The sequence below is a fragment of the Hemicordylus capensis genome, chromosome 6 (assembly GCF_027244095.1).
Source record: "Hemicordylus capensis ecotype Gifberg chromosome 6, rHemCap1.1.pri, whole genome shotgun sequence".
Lineage (NCBI taxonomy): Eukaryota > Metazoa > Chordata > Lepidosauria > Squamata > Cordylidae > Hemicordylus > Hemicordylus capensis.
Genome location: NC_069662.1, coordinates 118,378,183 through 118,399,024, shown reverse-complemented (window position 1 = coordinate 118,399,024; position 20,842 = coordinate 118,378,183). Strand labels below are relative to the sequence as shown.

The 20,842-nt window shown below is 45.9% G+C and overlaps 1 protein-coding gene across 3 annotated transcripts in view; it reads right to left on the bottom strand.

The window, feature by feature from the left end:
* GSDME (gasdermin E) overlaps positions 1 to 9,918 on the bottom strand; it is a 51,915-nt gene extending 41,997 nt beyond the window's left edge. The window contains exons 1-2 of one of the 3 annotated variants that reach the window (XM_053266351.1): positions 9,672 to 9,918; positions 8,908 to 9,005 (exon numbers count right to left, since the gene is read on the bottom strand). The gene's annotated coding sequence lies outside the window, so the exon portion shown is untranslated. Of the gene's footprint in view, positions 1 to 6,834; positions 6,961 to 8,907; positions 9,006 to 9,671 lie in introns of those variants that run through there. The other 2 variants (XM_053266350.1, XM_053266352.1) reach the window with 2 other exon arrangements.
* Positions 9,919 to 20,842: the final 10,924 nt, after the last annotated feature.

The following is a 20,842-nucleotide window of genomic DNA, read 5'->3' as shown; positions in this document are numbered from 1 at the left end:
ATGTTGTGGTCTGCTTTAATTTGCATGTGATTGTTCTTCCATTGTTAGCACTGTTGGCATGAACAATGTTTCAGAAGTTTAATCTCTATGTCTTCCACCTGAAACATCTAGTTAACTTTGCTTTAAGGCTTGAATGCTTCCAATATTGGGGGCTGTAGCTCAGTGGTAGAGCATCTGTTTTACATACAGAAGTTCCCAGATTCAATCCCTGACATGGAGCTAGGAAAGAAATAGGTCGTGGGAGAACAGCATCAACGTTAGGAACATAGGAAGCTGCCTGAAACCTTGGAGAGCCACTGCCTGTCAGTGTAGACAATACTGAATGAGTCAATCTTTACATAGAAAACGCTTAGGATGTATGTGGCAAGCCCCGCACACACAGTGCTAAGCGCATGTGTGGCAGGAACTGGGGCAACATGATGGTACATGTGTCACATGCAAAGGGGGCATGGCCTGGGCTGCCGAGAGCCGGAACGAGCTCTCAGCTCGTCATTTCAGGCAACGTTGGCTGCCTGATAGGACCTTTTCCAGAGAGGGAGAGGAAGGGGAAAACGTTCTATCGGGCAGTCAGTGCTGCCTGAAATAACTGGCGTAGAGTTCACCCGGGCTCTCGGCGGCCCAGGCGTGGGAGGGGGGAGTTGGCTCTGGGCTCCTCTGGAGCCCAAGCCATGGGGCATTGTCAGCCTTTTCCATTGGGGGCCCGGGTTCTTTGAACCCATTGGCCCAGTGGTAGCTCTGCCCCTGGATACAAGTGTTGATGTTTACAGAGCCTAGCTTCAGGCAATCGTGGAGAGTTGCTATTTCAAACATGAGCCAAGGAGGAGCTCAGGAGTTCATAGCGGCCATGACAACTATAGGCCTATCTCAAGTGGTCTCTGAACCGACGCACATTGCAGGTCACACGCTTGATTTGGTCTTTTACTCTGATCAGGGTGGTGTTCCGTGGGTGGGGACTCCTGTGATTCCCGCATTGTCATGGACGTACCACCATCTGGTTAAGGTTAGGCTTACAACGACTTCCCATCTCTGCAGAGGCGAGGGGCCTATTAGAATGGTCCTCCTGAAGAGGCTATTGACCAATAGGATTCCAAGAAGCCTTGGAGGGATTTAATGTTGGCTTTGCAGGTGATCCTGTTGATGCCCTAATGCAAAATTGGAATAACATGCTCACCAGGGCAGTAGACACGATTGCTCCTAAGCGTCCCCTCCAACCCGCTTCAAAACTGGCCCCTTGGAATATGGAAGATCTATGGGGGCTGAAGCGGCAAGGTAGGCGACTGGAGCGGAAGTGCAGAAAGACTCTACTCGAATCCGACAGATTACGACATACAGCACATTTAAAGATCTATGCTCAGGCAATACAGGTGGCAAAGAAGCGGTTCTTTTCTGCCCATATTGCATCTGTGAGTTCACGTCCAGCAGAGTTGTTCAGGGTTGTGAGGGGACTAGTATGTGCCCCACCTTCCTTGAATCAGAATTTGGAGCCATCAGTTACCCGCTGTGATGTGTTTAAAGAATTTTTTGCAGATAAAATCTCTCGGATTCAGGCCGACTTAGATGGAGACATCACAATTAATTCTATGTCTGAACTGGCGATGTCCAGCGACTCCTCTTATGTGGTTCGCCTGGATCAGTTTCAGTTTGTGACTCCTAAGGATGTGGACAAGCTGCTCGGAATGGTGAGGCCTACCACTTGTTCTCTTGACCCTTGTCCAACATGGCTTGTTCGATCTAGCAGGAAGGTTGTTGTAGGAGGCCTCGGAGAAAACATAAATGCTTCTCTGAGGGTGGGCAGGATGCCTCCATGTCTTAAGGAGGCAGTTATTAGACCTCTTCCAAAGAAGCCTGCATTAGATCGCTCAGAGTTGAGCAACTATAGGCCTGTCTCCAACCTTCCATGGCTGGGCAAGGAGACTGAGAGGGTGGTGGCCTCTCAGCTCCAGGTGGTCTTGGAGGAAACTGATTATCTAGACCCATTTCAAACTGGTTTTCGGGAGGGCTATGGGGTGGAGACTGCCTTGGTCAGCCTGATGGATGATCTCCAATTGGGAATTGACAGAGGCTCTGTTGGTCCTTTTGGATCTCTCAGCGGCTTTCGATACTATTGACCATAGTATCCTTCTGGAATGTCTGAAACTGTTGGGGTGGGAAGCACTGTTTTACAGTGGTTCTGCTCCTACCTCTTGGACAGATTCCAGATGGTGTCAATTGGAGACTGTTGCTCTTCAAAATCTGAGCTTAAGTATGGCGTCCCCCACGGCTCCAATGCTCTTTAACATCTACATGAAATTGCTGAGAGAGATCATCAGGGGATTTGGAGTGGGGTGTTATCAGTATGCTGATGACACCCAGATCTACTTCTCCATGTCAACTTCTTCAGGAGATGGCATATCCTCCCTAAATGCCTGCCTGGAAGCAGTAATGGGCTGGATAGGAACATAGGAAACTGCTATATACTGAGTCAGACCATTGGTCTATCTAGCTCAGTATTGTCTTCACAGACTGGCAGCGGCTTCTCCAAGGTTGCAGGCAGGAATCTCTCTCAGCCCTATCTTGGAGAAGCCAGGGAGGGAACTTGAAACCTTCTGCTCTTCCCAGAGCGGCTCCATCCCCTGAGGGGAATATCTTGCAGTGCTCACACATCAAGTCTCCCATTCATATTCAACCAGGGCAGACCCTGCTTAGCTACAGGGACAAATCATGCTTGCTACCACAAGACCAGCTCTCCTCTCCTTCTGGATGAGGGAGAATAAACTGAAGCTGAATCCAGATAAGACGGAGGTACTTATTGTGCGGGGTCAGAACTCCAGAGACGATTTTGATCTCCCTGTTCTGGATGGGATCACACTTCCCCAAAAGGAACAGGTTCGCAGTTTGGGAGTACTTCTGGATCCACACCTCTCCCTGGTATCTCACATTGAGGGGCTTTCTATAAGCTTTGGCTGATACGCCAGCTGCGTCCGTTTCTTGAGATGAACGGCCTCAGAACAGTGGTACATAGTTGGTAACCTCCAGACTTGACTTTTGCAATGCGCTCTATGTGGGGCTGCCTTTGTACGTAGTCCGGAAGCTTCAGTTGGTACAGAATGCGGCAGCCAGGTTGGTCTCTGGATTATCTTGGAGAGACCACATCACTCCTTTGTTGACAGAGTTACACAGTAGGTTTGTTGATAGAGTTACACAGTAGGTTTCCAGGCATAATACAAAGTGCTGGTTATAACTTATAAAGCCCTAAATGACTTAGGCCATGGGTATCTAAGAGAATATCTTTTTCATTATGAGCCCCACCGCCCATTGAGGTCATCCGGAGAGATCCGTCTCCAGTTGCCACCAGCTCGGCTGGCAGCCACATGGGGACGGGCTTTCTCGGTTGCTGCCCCAAGACTGTGGAATGTGCTCCTTACTGAGATACGATCCTCCTCATCTCTGACAATTTTTAAGAAGTATTTGAAAACCCACCTCTTCACCCAAGCTTTTTTAGTTCTTTAAAATTTTAAGGTTTTAATTTGTAGGTGATTTTTAAATTGTTAAATTGTTTTAAGTTTTTGTATATATTTTACTGTTTTATGCTATTGTTAACTGCCCAGAGACAGAAGTTTGGGGCGGTGCACAAATTTGATAAATAAATAAAATAAGTGTCATCCAATTATCAGTCCATCCTCAATACTAAAAATGACATCAGAATTGGCTTATACGCAGAGTGTTTAGGAGTTCACCCAGTAGATTCTGCTAACAGATAAGAAAGAGAGTACAGGTACAGTACATCAGTCTCGTCATTAGCATGTTTGTTAGTCACCACTGACAACTAGAAATTGTCCCCAGGTGGCCTGCAGATGACTCAAAACAACTGATCTGCAGCATACTTAAAGATAAGGGGGAAAAATCTACTGGACACACTCAATTTAGTATTAATTGAGCTCTCACTGGTTACTTCTGCACTAGAAGCCTCTTGCAAAAAGTACTGCTGTTTGTTTCTTTCTCTTTGAAGAAAGGCCTGCTGTTTGCAACTTTTTACAACAATCCATAATAAATCAAGGTAACAACTCAGGCCTGGTTCTCACTGAGATGTTAAACCTGTGCATGGCTGTATGGTTTCATTCTGCAAGAAAGGAGCTCGCATGAATGAATGCCTATCCGTGCAATAATATCCCCTCCACACATGAAAACTAAACATGCTGGGTTCAGATCCTTGGCATGCAAGTTTTCTATGTGGAGGGAATTTTGGTATATGGAAGAACATTCTGTTATGCGAGATAAGCCCCACCCACCGTCTGACCTGGTGTAGCCCAGACACAGGTTTAACACCTCAGGATCAAATGAGAGGAGACAGTGGCACTGCATTTAAAAAAAAATGATATGCCTGCCTCATTCATGTTTAAAGCTAGTGATGGTGGGGGAGATGAGGGGAGTTGATCCCCCTCCCTCCACTAGTTTATCATCCCAGGCATTTTTCTCCCAGATTGGTTCCAATACCAGAAGTAAGCTGGGCTGGGCGAAAAACAATGCTGGAGAGTGTTCAAGTCCAGTCACCAGTGCATCCTATTATTATGAATATTTACATATTTTAAATGAAGTTCTCAAAGCAGTTTACCTAGAAAAAGTAATGAATAAGATAGCTCCCTGTCCCCAAAGGGCTTACAGTCTAAACAGAAACATAAGTTGGACACCAGTAACATCCACTGGGGGGCTGCTGTGCTGGAGTTGGATAGAGACAGTTCCTTTAAAGTGTGCCGTCAAGTCAATTTCGACTCCTGGAGCCCACAGAGCCCTGTGATTTTCTTTGGTAGAATACAGGAGGAGTTTACCATTGCCATCTCCCGCGCAGTATGAGGGGATACCTTTCAGCATCTTCCTATATCGCTGCTGCCCGATATAGTACCAGCGGGGATTCAAACCGGCAACCTTCTGCTTGTTAATCAAGCATTTCCCTGCTGCGCCACTTAAGGTGACTCAACCATGCTAAATATAAGGAGATAGCCACTTTAAAAGGTGCCTCTTTGCTCAGTAAGCAGAACTTTGGTCAATTATACCCTGATAACTGGTCAAAGGGACACCTTTACTGGCACTTTCATATATAGCAGGGGTAGCGCAACTGTCCCTACCCATCCACAGCAGCCCTCCAGCGGCTTACTGATGTTCAGCTTATGAACATCATAAGCTAGCCCTTTGGGTTAGCACCATGCCGCCGCCTCCTGATTCCTGCCAGTGACTTCCTTGAGCTTTTCAGTTTGAGAGATCCTCTGGGACAGAAAACCATTTTCTTATTATTTTGCTCTACAAACTCCTTTAGGAATTTTGTTCTGTTGAAAAGTATACGAAACAGCAATAATAAAGCCTTCAATGTCAGAAGCGGACCCACTTCTTGCTTTGTATGTAAATATGGCAGACATGATTCAACAAATAATTGCTATATTGTATTTGTGCCCAGTTTGATCCTGGGAACAAGACCTCAAGATCTGGGGATTTTATCTGTGCTCTTCAAGTGTGATCTTTGTCTTCAGAAGTAGATAATAGCACTTTCCACTTATCTTTTTCATCCCCTGACTCATAGGGAAGATATAGTGAGCTCTGCTTAGTAGGATTGTGACTAGATAAAAAGAAAGCTTACAGAGCACTGCTTGTTTTTCATACTAGGAGCTTCCAGTGACTGTTGCTGGTGTCTATCTTGTGTTTTGTTTGTTTTTTAATGTGAGCCCTTTGGGGACAGGGAGCCATCTTATTTATTTATTATTTCTCTGTGTAAACCGCCCTGAGCCATTTTTGGAAGGGCAGTATAGAAATTGAATTAATAATAATAATAATATAATAGTAATAATAATAATAAATTAACTGATGAAGTTTGCATATGAATGAAACAATAGCTCTGGAGGAAAATGCTTTGCTTTTCCACATACAGCACAGCAAAGTATCTCAGAAGAAGCATTCCCTGCTATGTGAAAGAGGAGGAATGTCTCTTCCTACAAAGCACCTCATACTTAATGCATTTTGCAAATACATATATTTAAAATAATTAACATTAAAACAATTTTGCTGTCTGATTGATCAGGGATACATTATTTATTGATCAAAATATGTTTAAGTGGACTAAATCTTGCAGTTCCACTAATCAGTTGTTTATTTTTACTGTGGAAGTTAAAACTACCTGAAGAGAACGCAGCCTGGAAACTGCTTTTGATTGTCGTATATTTCAGGGCCAACATTGCTTATTTATATACTGCCCTTTGTCCTAAGACCCCTGGGCAGACGCAGTTAGCAACAATAATAAATTTCCAAAAATGAACAACAACCTCCCAACCTGAAAATAAGTACAGATACATTATAAAAACAGAGCCGGGGAGCACTCATTGGCCAAAAGCCTGGATAAAAAGGACAATCTTAAATTTCCTCTGAAAGGCTGGGAGAGAGGAAGCCATGGGGATCTCAGCTGTGAGTGAGTTCCATACCCTGGGGGCAATCACTGAGAAGGCCCTGTCCTGCCTGCTCAACAAATGAGCCTCAGCAGGTGTTGTCACATATAGCAGACCTCTCCCAGTCGCACACTCTTTTACACAACTAACTTTTGCTGACTTAAACTGCAAGTCTGCAACATATTGGCTGAAAATTAGTTATAAACAAAGTTCCAGCTTACAAATAAAGTATGGCATATTATTAACCAAACATTAACAGCACAATAACAGAAATTATATCTGCCTTGAATTCCAATAGGGAATGAACCATCTATTATTTAGGGACTTGTAGCATATAAGAGTTATTGTCTACTTTAAGCCAAATGTTGAAGCTAATTTAATCCTTAAAAAAACAACACCCTGCAATGAAGTGAGTAAATATTTTCACCTTCATTCAGATACAGGAACAGGCTTCAGCAGACAGATCACCTTTCTAGATCAGGAGTGCACAAGAGTGTGCTAGGATTCTGAAGGAAGTGGGGAACATTGCATCTATAGGCTATACATACTGCACCTCTTGTGGAAGTGAGCATGCTTGTGAGCCTGTCTACGCCAATCGTCTGTTCTGGGTGGAGGACCTATTCCAAATACACCCCCATCCAACTGTCTGATGAGCGCTGCCAAAGCTGTCAGTGCCAGCCATCTGTTTGGAGAAGTACTCCTTTTGTGCAGGAATGTAGATACAAGCTGCTACAAAAGCATGTCCCCAGATCAGAATCATATGATGAGGGATTAAATTGTCAAAAATGTACTGACCCTCAGCAATAATTTGGCTTTTTATATAATCATTCCAACATGCACTCACAAACAACCCCAAAGCTGGCAAAAAGAAAAAAGAAAAATTAAAAATGGGTTTCCCTTCCCAAAATATGTGCATATACAATTATTTTAATTAGACTACAGCTTTAAAACACACACACAGTGGGGAGGGCATGATCCAGTTAAAGTTAACTATTTTCATCCCACTGATTTCAATGTTACAGTCACATATTCTCCCCATTTTGTTCTCTGCCTAACATCTCCCTTTTACTGATGACTGAACTGTATGCCCCTTGGAATAAAAACCAGCCCTTTCATTCCTTAAAAAATGATTCACTGCATTGTTATTCACTGCATTTTTGCACTAAGAGAATGTATTTCATATGCATTCTTGGCAAACCTTATGCCAACTTCCTTGGATCAAAAGGATCAAAAGACACTGCCTGACATCTAGGTTAATAATGCATATTTGTGTGTGCTACCAGGGAGGGAAATTTTTTAGAGATCTCCCCTTTTCCTCTGCGGTCCACTGTGCCTCCTGAAAATATGTCCTTGAGGGTTGCAGGAGAGCTGCAAATATAGCTACTCTTCAGTAGCATGCATGAAATGTTAATCTGGATGTCAGCCCTTGGATATACTTCCCTAACCTCAAAGAGCGGTCAATTCACATGCCTTTTTGAAGTCTTTGCATGATGGCCTGACCTCATTTCCATACTGAAAGCTGTTTGCGTAAGAGTGTCTCAGTTGAAAAACTGGGGAAATACACCAAATGTAGCAATTATGTGAGAAATGTTTTTTTAAAAAACAAAGTTGTTCACTTTACTTCACACTGGGGGTCTGTTACACAAACTGCTTCTTATTTTCAAATTAAAAATGAGGTCAGGGCATGTGGTCAGGCATGACCGCGAAAACATAATTGTCTATGAACTGGGTCCAAAATCTGGCATCCACATATTTAAAATATTTTGTAGAGCTAAGCAGGGAATAGGATACTACAGATCAAAATGATACTTCTAACTGAGTGACAAAGAAAAGGATAAGCAGCACTTACTGTCCCACAGAACCACTGATTACTACTATGGAATCAAAGGATGGGATAAATGTTTGGAACATGTATATTTAATGTAGTCCCATCTGCAACATGATCATTTTTAAATGCACTGCAAACAAATGAGGGGGGACTGAACAGAATAGAGGGTGGGGGAAGAAGAGGCAATTATGATGGCAGCAGTAAACATACATCAATATGTACTCTTAGAAAGTGCATGCAATGTCTATCTGTAGGAATGTGACTGTGAAAGAGGAAGCAACCAAATGTGGACTAACGTCTTCTATAGCGAGGACAGCACAGGAAACTGAGATTACTGTACTCAGGGCTGTTCATCTTCAACCCTCCTGCAGATGTTGGCCTACAACTCCCATAATCCCTGACTACTGACCACTGTGGCTGGGGATTATGGGAGTTGTAGTCCAAAAACAGCTGGGGGACCAAAGTTGAGCAGGCCTGCTTTACATCAACCTAGGCCCTCTAGCTGCAGTTGGACCACAATTTCCATCATCCTTAGCTGCAATTTTTGCAACTAGGGATGATGGAAGTTGTAGTCCAAAAACAGCTGGAAAGCCTAAAGTTGGCTACTCCTGCTGTATGTGTGCCGCACTTCTGCAACTTTTTTTTAATTTTAGAAAAGACAACAGGCCTCACATGATAAGAGTTATGAAGTACAGGTGAAGTGGAGAAAGCTGACAGAGAGAAAATGTTCTTCTTGGAATCAGTCATCCAATGAATACTGGGCTCATCCACTGAAAATGATTGGCAAAAGAATCAGGAAAGACAAAAGAAAGCAGATTTTCAGAGAATGCATAATGAACACAGGGAATTTACCGCCTCGAGGCATGGGAATAGTCACTATCTTGGGCGCCTTTAAAAGTGGATTAGACACATCCACGAACGATTAGCTATGACGAGGGCTAAACGAACCCCCATCTTCAGGAGGAACATACAGTGAACATGAGTGCTTGGAGGCAAATGCAGGGCAGGGCTACTGCCTTCATGCTACCTGTGGACATCTCAAGAGTATGTGGCTGTTGGGGGATGCTGGAGGGACCCATCAGGGCTCTTCTTATAGAGGGGTGGTGGGCGGGCTAAAGAAAGGCACGCATCTGTGAAACTGCTTTGGTTGTGTGTGTGCATAATAAGCAGGTCCCCTCCCGCTCGGCCCTTTTGTCTAGAAGAGCGAAGATTCCGTAAGCCCAAAAAGAGAATGGCGAGGGGGGGATGCTCTCCATGGGCTGGCTTGGCCACGAAACCGGGAGAAGACGCGCTAGGGTGTGCGTGCACAAGAAGGAGCCAGGGAGCAGGGACAAAAAGAAGCGGAAAGCAGCTTGCCACCGAAGGAGGAGAAAAGGCTCTGCACACTTCCCCAAGCAACATTTACACCTCCCTCAAGCTTGCCTCCCTTTACTCACTGGGCTGCTGCTAAAAAGAGGGGCGCGCGCGCGTGCCGCTGTTCCTTGCGAACCCGGCAGCCTCCCTCAGGTTCTCCAGGCCAGCAACCCCGTCGTAGCTCATTGTCTGCTCCTGCCCGTCACTCCAGGCAGGAGCGGCCGGCCACGGCTGTGACCACGCCTCCCCGGGATTCCCTCCTTCTCCTCCCCAGTTCTGCTGACTTTCGACTGGCTGGGCGGGGAGAAGCGTGCTCTTTCAAAGGGGCGTGGCGCGCTCTTTCCCGCCGGTGATGCTAGAGATAGCAAAAGCGTAGAGTTGGACTAATTTCTCGACTTCCCCCGTTTGTTGGGCAGTCTGTGTTTCTGCTCGGTTCGCGGGCCAAAAGCGTAATGTGCTGCTGTGCTACAAATGAAGTGCGTCTGACTGCAGCTAGGCGCTGGCTTTGGGGCTTGCTTTAACGAGCTTTGCCTTTTCTGCTGCAACCTGTGCTTCTGCGGGATCTTTCTTCCTGCACGGCTTTCCTCGTGACTGCATAGTGATTGCAGCTAACGCAGACGTGCTGATGATGTAGTTAAATGGATTCCCCCTGAATTTCAGTGTGTTGTCAACTGTTACTCATACCATACCTGGGGGGGGGGGGGCAATGCTTTACCTGTTACAATGTTTCTGAAAAAGTATTTCAAAGTCAGCTGAAAACTGCAGTCCTGGAGAGAAGCTGAAAACGCACTCTCTATTGAATGACTGATGTGATTATGACATGACATCACTTTCTGGGCTTGTCTGCGGCAGAGAATACTGCAGCTTATGTGACTGGCTTTCTTCTGCTTTTGGCTTCTAGCTTTACTGCCAGGTTACTAACAAGCCCCAAAATTATTCAGGTGAGCAAACTACATGGGGTGAGGTGTGTGTGTTCTTTTAACTTTGCTACCAAATAATGAGGCAGTTGCACCTCTGATTTGGGTAGAATACTGGGGTGGACTGGGAGAACTGAGGAACACTCTTTCTCTGATACTGCACTGCAGGCCTTTGGTGTATGAGGTGGTTGCGCTTATGATTTGGGGGACTAAGCAGGGGCAAATCAACTGAACAATGCTTTCTCTTCTCTACCACCGTCTCTCGTGATCCTGGGAGTGGGGGGCAATCAACAGCGCCCGTGCAAGGGGGCATTTACTAAGTTTTATACTGAAATACCATGGAAACTGTTTCCTGAGTCTCTCCCATGTTCCTAGAGGGAAAATACCCTGAGCTGGGAGGGTCTAAAAGATGAAGATAGCAGCAGAGCACGAGGAGGCTGACTAACAAGTGAGGGGAGAGCAGGAGGAGCGGAGCCACCATTGAGTGGACAGGTTCAAAGAACCCGGGCCACTGTTGATCAAGGCCCCTGCGTCTGATGTCAGATGTGGGAGCGGGGCCAGGGGGCCACAGTAGCAGCTCGTGCAAGCCTCGCTCTGTGCCTGCTGTAAACTTAATGGTGGTTGGGTTTTTAAAAGTGTAATCCAGTTCTCTGGCATCCCAGACACAGCCCCTGTGTCGGACATCAGATGCGGGGGGGGGGCATGATTTAACTCCCAAGCAGGGCGACTCTCCCTTTTGGCCGGTTTAACTCCCAACCGGGGCCTTGCGACCACGCCCCCGTGTCTGATGTCAGTACCACTTAAGAGAGGTATTCTTCCCTGCACCGCAGCACCAAGAAAGATTCTATCTGGAATCCCTGGAAAGGGATTCTATCTGGAATCCCTGCCTGCCCTTTAATCCTGGGTGTATGGAGGGTGGGTGGGTGGGTACTCTGCAGTTAACAGTAATGCAAGGAACTCACTCTGCAGTTGATCGTGGTAGAAAGAAAAAGGCACTCTGCACATGTGTTCGCTGTGAGTTATGCTTGAGCTCTGCCTGACAGCAAATCCCAGGGCAGACCTCTTCTTGTGTGGGGGGGTGGGGGGGTTGTGTGTGTGTTTGTGTGTGCAACCCTAACCTGTACTTGTGGTTCAAAAGAGATATCAGCTAGACAGACCTTAATAAGATATCACTGCAAACCACGGGCGGAGCCACCACTGGGCCAATGGGTTCAAAGAACCCGGGCTGCTGCCAATCAGGGGCCGCACCTCATGACCCTGACATGCCTCCCACGTCTGACATCAGACACAGGGGGCATTATTTCGCTCTCCAATGGGGCTGCGTGGCTGCATTTGGGAATGAAATTGGCCTGCGCTGCATTGGCAGCGTGGGCTAGAGCAACTCTCCCTGCCTTTAAAGGCAGGGAGAGCTGCTTCTGGCCTCGCTGCCAACGCAGTGGAGCCGCTCCCAGTCCCAAATGGGCCGCAGAGCCTGCAGCATTGGGAGGGAGACCACGCCCCCGCGTCTGACATCAGATGTGGGGGCGGGGCCAGGGGGGCCACAGTAGCGGCCCGTGCCAGCCTCCCTTCGCGCCTGCTGCAAACTTAATAGTGGTTGGGATTTTAAAAGTGTAATCCAGTCCTCCTTACAACTGTGTTGGTTGACATTACTCATACACAATGGATAACAGAGAAGATTCTGGTTCCACTGCAGTACGCTACCAGAGAGAGAGAGAGAGAGAGAGAGAAGCAAAACAAATTATAAGTGGTGCATAGTTCCACCGTGCAGAAACACAGCACACTCTGTGGATGTGGGTACTGGGTCCTCACTTCTGTGCAGCCACATCAACAGGGCAACAGGATGTTTACACCCACCTACAAAAAAAGCATTTAAAGTCCAATCATGAATTGCCATATAATGGCAGTGTGTTTTCCCACAGTGAAAACACACTGCCTATGTTTTCACTGTTGCTGAGCAAAACTTTTGGGGGGGGCGGGGAACCTGGAATGGTTTAATATAAACCATCCTATATAATAAAATGCTAGGGTGCCTGCGTCCGTGCCTGCGTCCGTGTCTCTGATGGGTGTTCTGCGCATGTGTGGCTTCTGCACATGCGTGGCGGGGCAAGAGAGCCCGATGGCCGCGGCCGTGGCGGGGCGACCGGGCCCGATGGCGGTGGCAGCAGGGCGACCGGGCCCGATGGCGGTAGCAGCTGCGGCGGGGTGACCAGCCCCAATGGCAGCGGCGGCTGCACTCGGCCTCGCCGGAGACGGGGGGGGGGCCGGAGGAGAGAGAAAAGGAACAGGCCCCAAAGGTCTTCTAGCGCCCGTTATTGCAACGGGCCTAATGTAACTAGTATTACATAAATGGAAGGAAAATAAAAGTAATGACAAAAGAAAACTAATGCAAAGCATCAGTGAGTACCTATGACTGATCATAAGAACATAAGAACAGCCCTGCTGGATGAGGCCCAAGGCCCATCTAGTCCAGCATCCTGTTTCGCACAGTGGCCCACCAGATGCTACTGGAAGCCTACAACAGGAATTGAGGGCATACCTTCTCTCCTGCTGTTACTCCCCTACAACTGGTACCCAGAGGCATCCTGCCTTTGAGGCTGGAGGTGGCCCTCCGACTAATAGCCATTGATAGACTTCTTCTCCATGAAATTATCCAAGCCCCTCTTAAAGCCATCCAAGTTGTTGGCTGTTGCCATATCTTGTGGCAGAGAATTCCACAAATTGATTATGCGTTGTGTGAAAAAATACTTCCATTTGCTGGTCCTAAATTTCCCGGCAATCAATTTCATGGGATGACCCCTGGTTCTAGGATCATTTCTGGATACTCATGTAACAAACATTTCAATAATTTATCCAAATGAAATTTTAATATTAAATTTATAGTTGATAACTTTACCAGCTGCCACACAGTCTCAGCAATTTGCACTCATTATCGTCTCTTCTTCCTCATTTACCACAGCAATTATGCTGTAACAGTTACTTCATATTTTATGTTCTGGTGTTACATGAGCCTTTGCAGTGCAAACAACCTTTGTCTCTCCACAGCTTTACATAACCCACAGCAGAATAACCATAAGATGTTCTGCTGGTTCTATTAAGAGGAGAGAGACCTTATGAAAACATTGCCCTTGTCTGTCTGACCTTTAAAATGCTACTATTGAAATTGCTTTATACATTTCCTTCAAAATGTTTAGTGGCTTTACAAACATTGTATCAATTACCACTTAACAACAACCATGGAAGGTAGGCTGCTACTACTATTCCCTTATTCCTTGTTACTGATATGAAGGTTGTGCCTCAGATATTGGCTTCTCTGCATTATGGAATGAAGACAAAGCAGAGCTCGTGTGGTAACTTTGCATGCAGTTGTTTATGGGAGTTTTCTAGTTGGCCTGTCATTTTGGGGAAATGTGTATTTATCACAGTGACAAATAGATGACCATACTGATATCCATAAGCGACAATGGGAAGGGTGGGTACTTACCTTTTCTCCTCTTTAAAAGGAGGCTTATGGTACAAAGAAGATTTCCTTGTTGAACTGTATTTTAGGCATATTTGCTGGATATACCAACTTTTCTCATGCCACATGATTAGTGCCAGTGTTGATCTCCTCACGCTTCCGGTCACCCTCAATGACTGCATGGCACAGACAGATAAATCTCAGATAAGATCTGCCCTGGAATTTGCTGTCAGGCGGAGCCCAAGCATAACTCACAGCGAACACATGTGCAGAGTGCCTTTTTCTTTCTGCCACCATAAACTGCAGAGTATATTTCTTGCATTACTAATAACAGCAGAGTGCTCTTCCTCCATTAGGGGTGTGTATGGAACCAGCTGGTCTGGTCCAGTTCAAGTTTGAACTGGACCTGAACCGGACCTGACCAGTTTGGTCCAGCACCCCCTTGAACCCCCCCCCCGGGTTCGGTCTAGGGGGGTTCGCAGTTTTTTTTAAAAGTTACACATGCTCCCTCCAGGGGAATTGGGTGGGGGGATCTGCAGAGGTTCCCCCTGCCCCCCCCGGCAGCCTCCCTATTCCTGAAATCAGCCGTAAGCCTTTTTTTGGCCTTCCCCTCCCCTTGGCACGGTGGCCATTTTGGAGGCCGCCACGCCTGCGCAATAGGCCGGCAGTGGGAGAGGGAACCTTTGTGGACCCCTCCACTGCCTTGGACAACTCCCTTGGAGGGAGTAAGTGTGTGTGTGTGTGTGTGTGTGTGTGTGTGTGTATAGATAGATAGATAAATATAGATTTTTTAAAAAAACAACACCATGAAAAACATGTGAACCCCTGGGGTGGGGTTCAGTCTGGGGTCAGACCGAACAGGGGGTGGTTCAATACAACAATCGAAGTGAACCAGTTCAATGTCAAACATATTTGCACATCCCTATCCTCCATACACCCAGGATTAAATAGCAGGGATTCCAAGGCATGTGGAATATTTCTTGGCAGAGGTGGTGTTTGGTGGTGGGTGTGTGGTATTCCCTACCTGAATGTAAGTGGTTTAAGATCTGCCTGATATCTCTTGAGCAGAAGTATCATAAGATCAGGGTCCCCTCACCAAACAACTAAAAAGCACTTTACTTTCCCCACACTGCTTAGCCAGCACTCTCCTGCTCTGTTCCTATCTTCATCTTCTTGGCCCTCCCAGCTCCTAGTATTTTCCCTTTAGGAAAATGGGAGAGGCTCAGGAAACACAGCTTCCTTGGTCTTTCAGTGTAACTTAGTAAACATACCCCCTTGCACAGATGCTGTTGCTTGCCCTCTGCACCCCCACACTCCAATCCTACACCCAAGATCACTAGAGACCATGGTAGAGAGAGAGTTCCTCAGTCCCCAGTATCAGTCCACAGTATCTCACCCAAATCAGAGCTGCAACCTCTAAAGTACATATATTTAAAAACTGCTACAATGATTCTTGTGACTATTCTACCTACTGATTATGTGACAGAAGTCTGAGAGTTGGAAAAATCCATCTCTAAGGTCAAAATTGTCATACACATGTATGTAATGATGGAGTAGATGCTTGTATCTGTGGTGCTGTATTTTGCCTGTGAAGGTCGAGTATATACTAAAGGTTTAATGAAGAGCTCTTGTATGCCACTATCAATGTCAATTCCTCTCTGAAATATCTACTGGGGGGTAGTATTTTTAGTGCAATATATTCTTTGTAGAGACATAACCCAAAATGAACTTCTATGCAGTCTCATTTTATGCACTGCATCTCGGAATTACAATCCAATTGCCTCAATTACTTCAGAATACAAAAGAGATAATCAGAACTCAAAACAGAAGAGAAATCACATCTGTTTTGCATCATAATGATAACTGGAGATGAACAGCTGGGCTGGCAGAATGGCAGCTGCCAGTCTGTGCAGACAATACTGAGTTGGATAGACCAATGGTCTGACTCAGTATACAGCAGCTTCCTATGTTCCTATGTACACTTTCAGAGTCTTGTAAAATGAATTCAGAAGCACATCCAAAAGACTCTTCATGTCAGTTACTGATTTCAAACACCAGGTGTCAGAGTCCAAGCGACTTTGATGTAATAAAAATGTAACAAGGTACACTTTCCCCAGTCACTTTAACAGATCTCATTTTTGCATGTATACAAAATATGAATCTTATTAAACAATTGGTGTACACTTTGAATAGGGTATAGCCTGCTTTAGGGTATATTGAAGAACCTCAAAGGTACATGTGGTTTACCCTGAAAGGTACATAGTTTAAACCAGTGCCACTTCATGTAAAAACATGTCTGAGCACATCATGTATGTAGGCAAAAGCACCACTGACTTTTGCTACAACAGCACTGCAGACAGATGTCTTTTGGTAAGAGACACTATATATGCTATATATGCTTCTCGTTTGCACCCTCTATTTGTGTTTAAGTACAATAACTTGGCCCTAAGAGAGATTCCTCTCCTCTACAATCAAGAACATCTTCCGACCAGTAACAGTTGCATTCCAACTGACCTTAACCATCACAGGCTCCTCCTCCCTATCTGCACATGGAATCCCCACTGCCCAATCACCATGGTGCTTCTGCTCTCACAGGCTCCTCCTCCCTATCTGCTTATGGAATCCCCACTGCCCAATCAGGTGCTTTTGCTCATGAACTCTTGCAAGAGCTGCTACGCACAGGATTAGCCACGAGTATGCCTTAGAGCAGTGTTTCTCAAACTTTTTGGAGTCAAGGACCGCTAAATTCTTTGTGCAGAGTTTCAAGGACCGCTACATTCTTCATGTGCAGTTTCCTGGACCAGCAGTTAGTAAAGGGGTTTCAAGTCTGTCTATCTATCTATCTGTCTATCTATCAGACTTCTATACTGCCCAAAACTTGCATCTCTGGGCAGTTTAGAATGAAAATAATATAAGCATTAAAATAATTAAATTTGGAATCTTTTGCAAACATGGAATATTAGGGGTTCTTAACCTTGGGTCCCTCAGTTAAACTCCCATAACCCCCAACAACAATGGCATTTGGCCATTATGGCTGGGGATTATGGGAGTAGAAGTCCAGCAACGTCTGGGTACCCAAGGTTGAGAACCCCTGAATCTAAAAGCCTGGGTGAACAAATTTGTCTCCAGTATGTCTGGAGTGGAGGTGCTTGTGATTACTCAATGGAGAGGGGATGTTGGGCCATTAGAAAAATTCAAAAGCTACATGGGGCCAATGAAAACAACATACAAGCAAGCCCCACTGATGTAAGAGGGAAACAGTGTTCCCTCTCAAGGCGCCTCGACCACAACAGGCAGCTGGGTTTCAATCAACCAACCTTTGGCTGCAAACAATGTGCATGCAAGAACCAGCAGCCCTTCAAGTGGCGCCCACTGCCATACTTTTTCCTCCATGCCCCCGCATCGCATACAATTTGAAGCTGTAAAGATAGGGAGTAAGATAGCTGTAGGAAGATCTCAGCAGCACGTGGAGGCAAGGCACAAGAAGGGTCCCATGCCTCCGTGATACTCTTCCTCTTCCGTGCCATGTGCAAAATTGAGGAAGTGAGTGCCTTGATTTCAGTTGGGGGGGGGGTTGACTCCCAGTCAGGGACCGGCACTCAACCCTTCGGGGACCAGCAGTGGTCCAGGGACCGGTGGTTGAGAAACACTGCCTTAGAGAATTAAATATGTGGAAGATATCAAAGAACACATGAATAGGAATGGGCATGAGGAGCCATGGCCATTGAGATGTCCTTCAAAGTATTTCAAAGTATTTGCAAGGGCAGCTCCGGGGAGGGAGGCGTGAGGGGAAGCAATCCAGTAGGGGTGTGCAAGCCGGCTGTTTGGCTAGCCCGTTTTGAATCTGGACTGGATTTGAACTGGCCCAGTCCACCCATCGAGCCTGCTTGTGGGCCTACTCAGGGTATATACTTGTAAAAGGGAATCTGTCTAGGATTCCCCTTTACAAGTAAAGACGGATTCCCTAGACTGGGGAGGCAGAGGTGAAAGGGGACTATTTCCTGATGACGAACGCAACAATATCGGAGGCAGCGGCAAGGGTTCCCCCAACCCTCCTGCCAGCTTCCCAAGCGACGGGCCAGGCTGGCACACAGAGGCTTGAACTGGGCCACAACTGGCTAAGCCTGTCATTTGGGAGGCCAGCGGGGGGGGGGGATTAGAGGAGGGCCACCCACCTCCAATACCGCCTTCACAGCTGCCACCCCACTGATGGGAAACTAAAGGTAAATATTCCCCTCCCCCCCACACACACTTTTTAGTCTAGGGAATCCTCCTTTACTTGTAAAGGGAAATCTTAGCCGGATTCCCCTTTATATGTATACTCCCTGAACTGGCCCACGAGCCAGATCTTCAAACTGGGGGTGGTGGTGGTGGTCCAATCTGAACTTGGATGACCTGAACTGGGCCGGTTCGATCTTGAGCCCAGCTTGATGTGAGCCAGCTCACACATCCCTACCCTGCAGACAAGTGGCCTTGCCCCGCCCCCACTTTCTATTTCAGAAATCTGATCTGTAGGACAGAGCTCGCCCACCCATAAATGCACTTTGCCCCTTCTGTGCCCCCCTCAATTTTTTTCCTGGTGCTGCCACTGTGTGGTAGTAGTGAAGGGCATTTGATAACCCCATTGAAGCTATATACATTTGAACACTGGAGTATTATTTACCTATGATTATGCTGACAGGGCTACTTGGGAAACGGGAAATTCAGCTAATTTTAAGGAACAAGGCTGCTTAAATAAATGTGACCACATGGAAGTAGATCCATGTTTTTGTACACTCCACAATTAAAGGAAAAGAAGTTCTAAGGAAATTGTGCCTAGAGGCAACAGATTATGTATACACTGGTAAAGGATTGTGTATATACTTGTAACAGAAAAGATATAGATGCTCCTTAATAATAATTATTATTATTATGAATCAACTTCAGACTATATTTTGATGTCTTGTTTCTTGGGTGTTACAATAAAAATGAATTTAGGAGAAGATATGAATAATAAACTTTGTATGCCTTAAAAGATTTTGCCTCAGCAATAGTTTAAGGGCCATCTGGCCTCATTCATGTTTTATTAAGGACCATCTGGCTTCTGTATTGTTCAAGTGTATCTACCCGTAGGAAATGGGCATAAATAAGATTTTAAAACCATCAGCTAAAATCTGAAAACATTGTTTTATACAGTTATATAGTGTAATTTGATTCTCAATTATAAATATTTGCTTTGGATTATAGGGATGTCAAACACGGCTGTGCTTGATTTCTTTTCCAAAGTTCTCTTCAATTTTTTAAAAGCAGTTCAGTGCCATTTTGCTACAAAGTAGGAGTTCCCCAGTAAACTGTACACTAAGGAACCAATTTGTAAAATGGCGGGAAAGAGTTAAAGAAGACCGTGAAGTATATTGGCTACTAAGGAGTATGTAATGTAAGAACACAGGCACACAGCTGTATGACCTTGGTTCCCTTTCTCTCTTGTCTTCTCACTCCCTGCCTTTTTACCTTATTTGTTGACTGAAATTACTGCCAGAATGTGTGTAATTAAAGTTGTGAACCATATAAGCAGGTGATCCTCAGAAGATGGAGAAACAACACTGAGGATGGCATTTGACGCTGAAATGTTTGTTTTTACTATGCTTTTAACAACATTTTAAACAGTGTTTTTACAAGGTATTGTCATCTGTTTTTAGGTAATACATTTGTAGGTCTTAAAGGAGTTCCAATTTGTTAATTAAATCTGCCACTGACTTTAGTTTAATCTCAGGCTCAGGCTCTACCTGCATAAACTCCCTGTGAATCCATGGTTGCAGTCCTGCCCCCCCCAATCCCCAATTTGCATTCCACCCCCCATCCCCCCGGTTTAAAATTGGAGGTATAGTTTATTCTTACACATATATATTCTCTGGATCATCTCCCAGAACAATGCTCAGTCATCCTCCTGGCAACTGTGTGATAACCCCAGTTCCTTACTTTCTACCTGGGGCCTACCCAGATACTGGCCGAATGGGACCAGTGCAATATGGGGGTTCCTGCTCCAAAAGTAGACACATCCTACTTAGCAGATAATATAACATCTAACATAACAGGAAAGTCTGATTGGGAATTGCACTAGGTTAAGGGCTTGAGTAAAAATGGGGCACAGGGCAGACGTAGGATTTCCAGAAGCTACTTTTGTTTGCCAAAGACTTGGGAGCTTCCAGTGTGAAATTGCAGCTTGGGGAGGCAGAGCCTGTCACAAAATGGCAGCTGGCCACCTAATGGCGCAGCGGGGAAGTAACTTGCCTAGGGAGCAAGAGGTTTGAATCCCTGCTGGTATGTTTTTCAGACTATGGGAAACACATATAGAGGGCACCAGCGATATAGGAAGATGCTGAAAGGCATCATCTCATACTGCATGGGAGATGGCAATGGTAAACCTGCAATGGTAAACCTCCTGTATTCTACTAAAGATAACCACAGGGCTCTGAGCTCGCCAGGAGTCGACACCGACTCAACGGCTCAACTGTACCTTAACAAAATTTACATCAACAGAGTAAGGTTTTTAAGATCAAACCCCCTGAATTCTGGGAGAAAATTGCTACAGGACAGGAAGGAAGCAAGAGAGGCTGCCTTGTGGGAGAAGAAACTGGAGAGAAATTAATGAGAAAGTAAAAGCAACTCTGCAGCGGCGGAGCGGGACCATTGGTTGCATGTGTGCAGCCGCGGCGGCTGCCCCGCTAACCCTGCCCCCTGCGTCTGACATCAGATGTGGGGCTAGCCACGCCCACGCGTCTGATGTCAGACGCAGGGGACGGGATCTGGCTCCCGAACAGAGCCTTGAGGGTCCAATTTGGGAGTCGGAGTTTAACTCCCGAAGGGGCCGTGCGGCCCCCTCGGGAGTTAAACTAAGGCT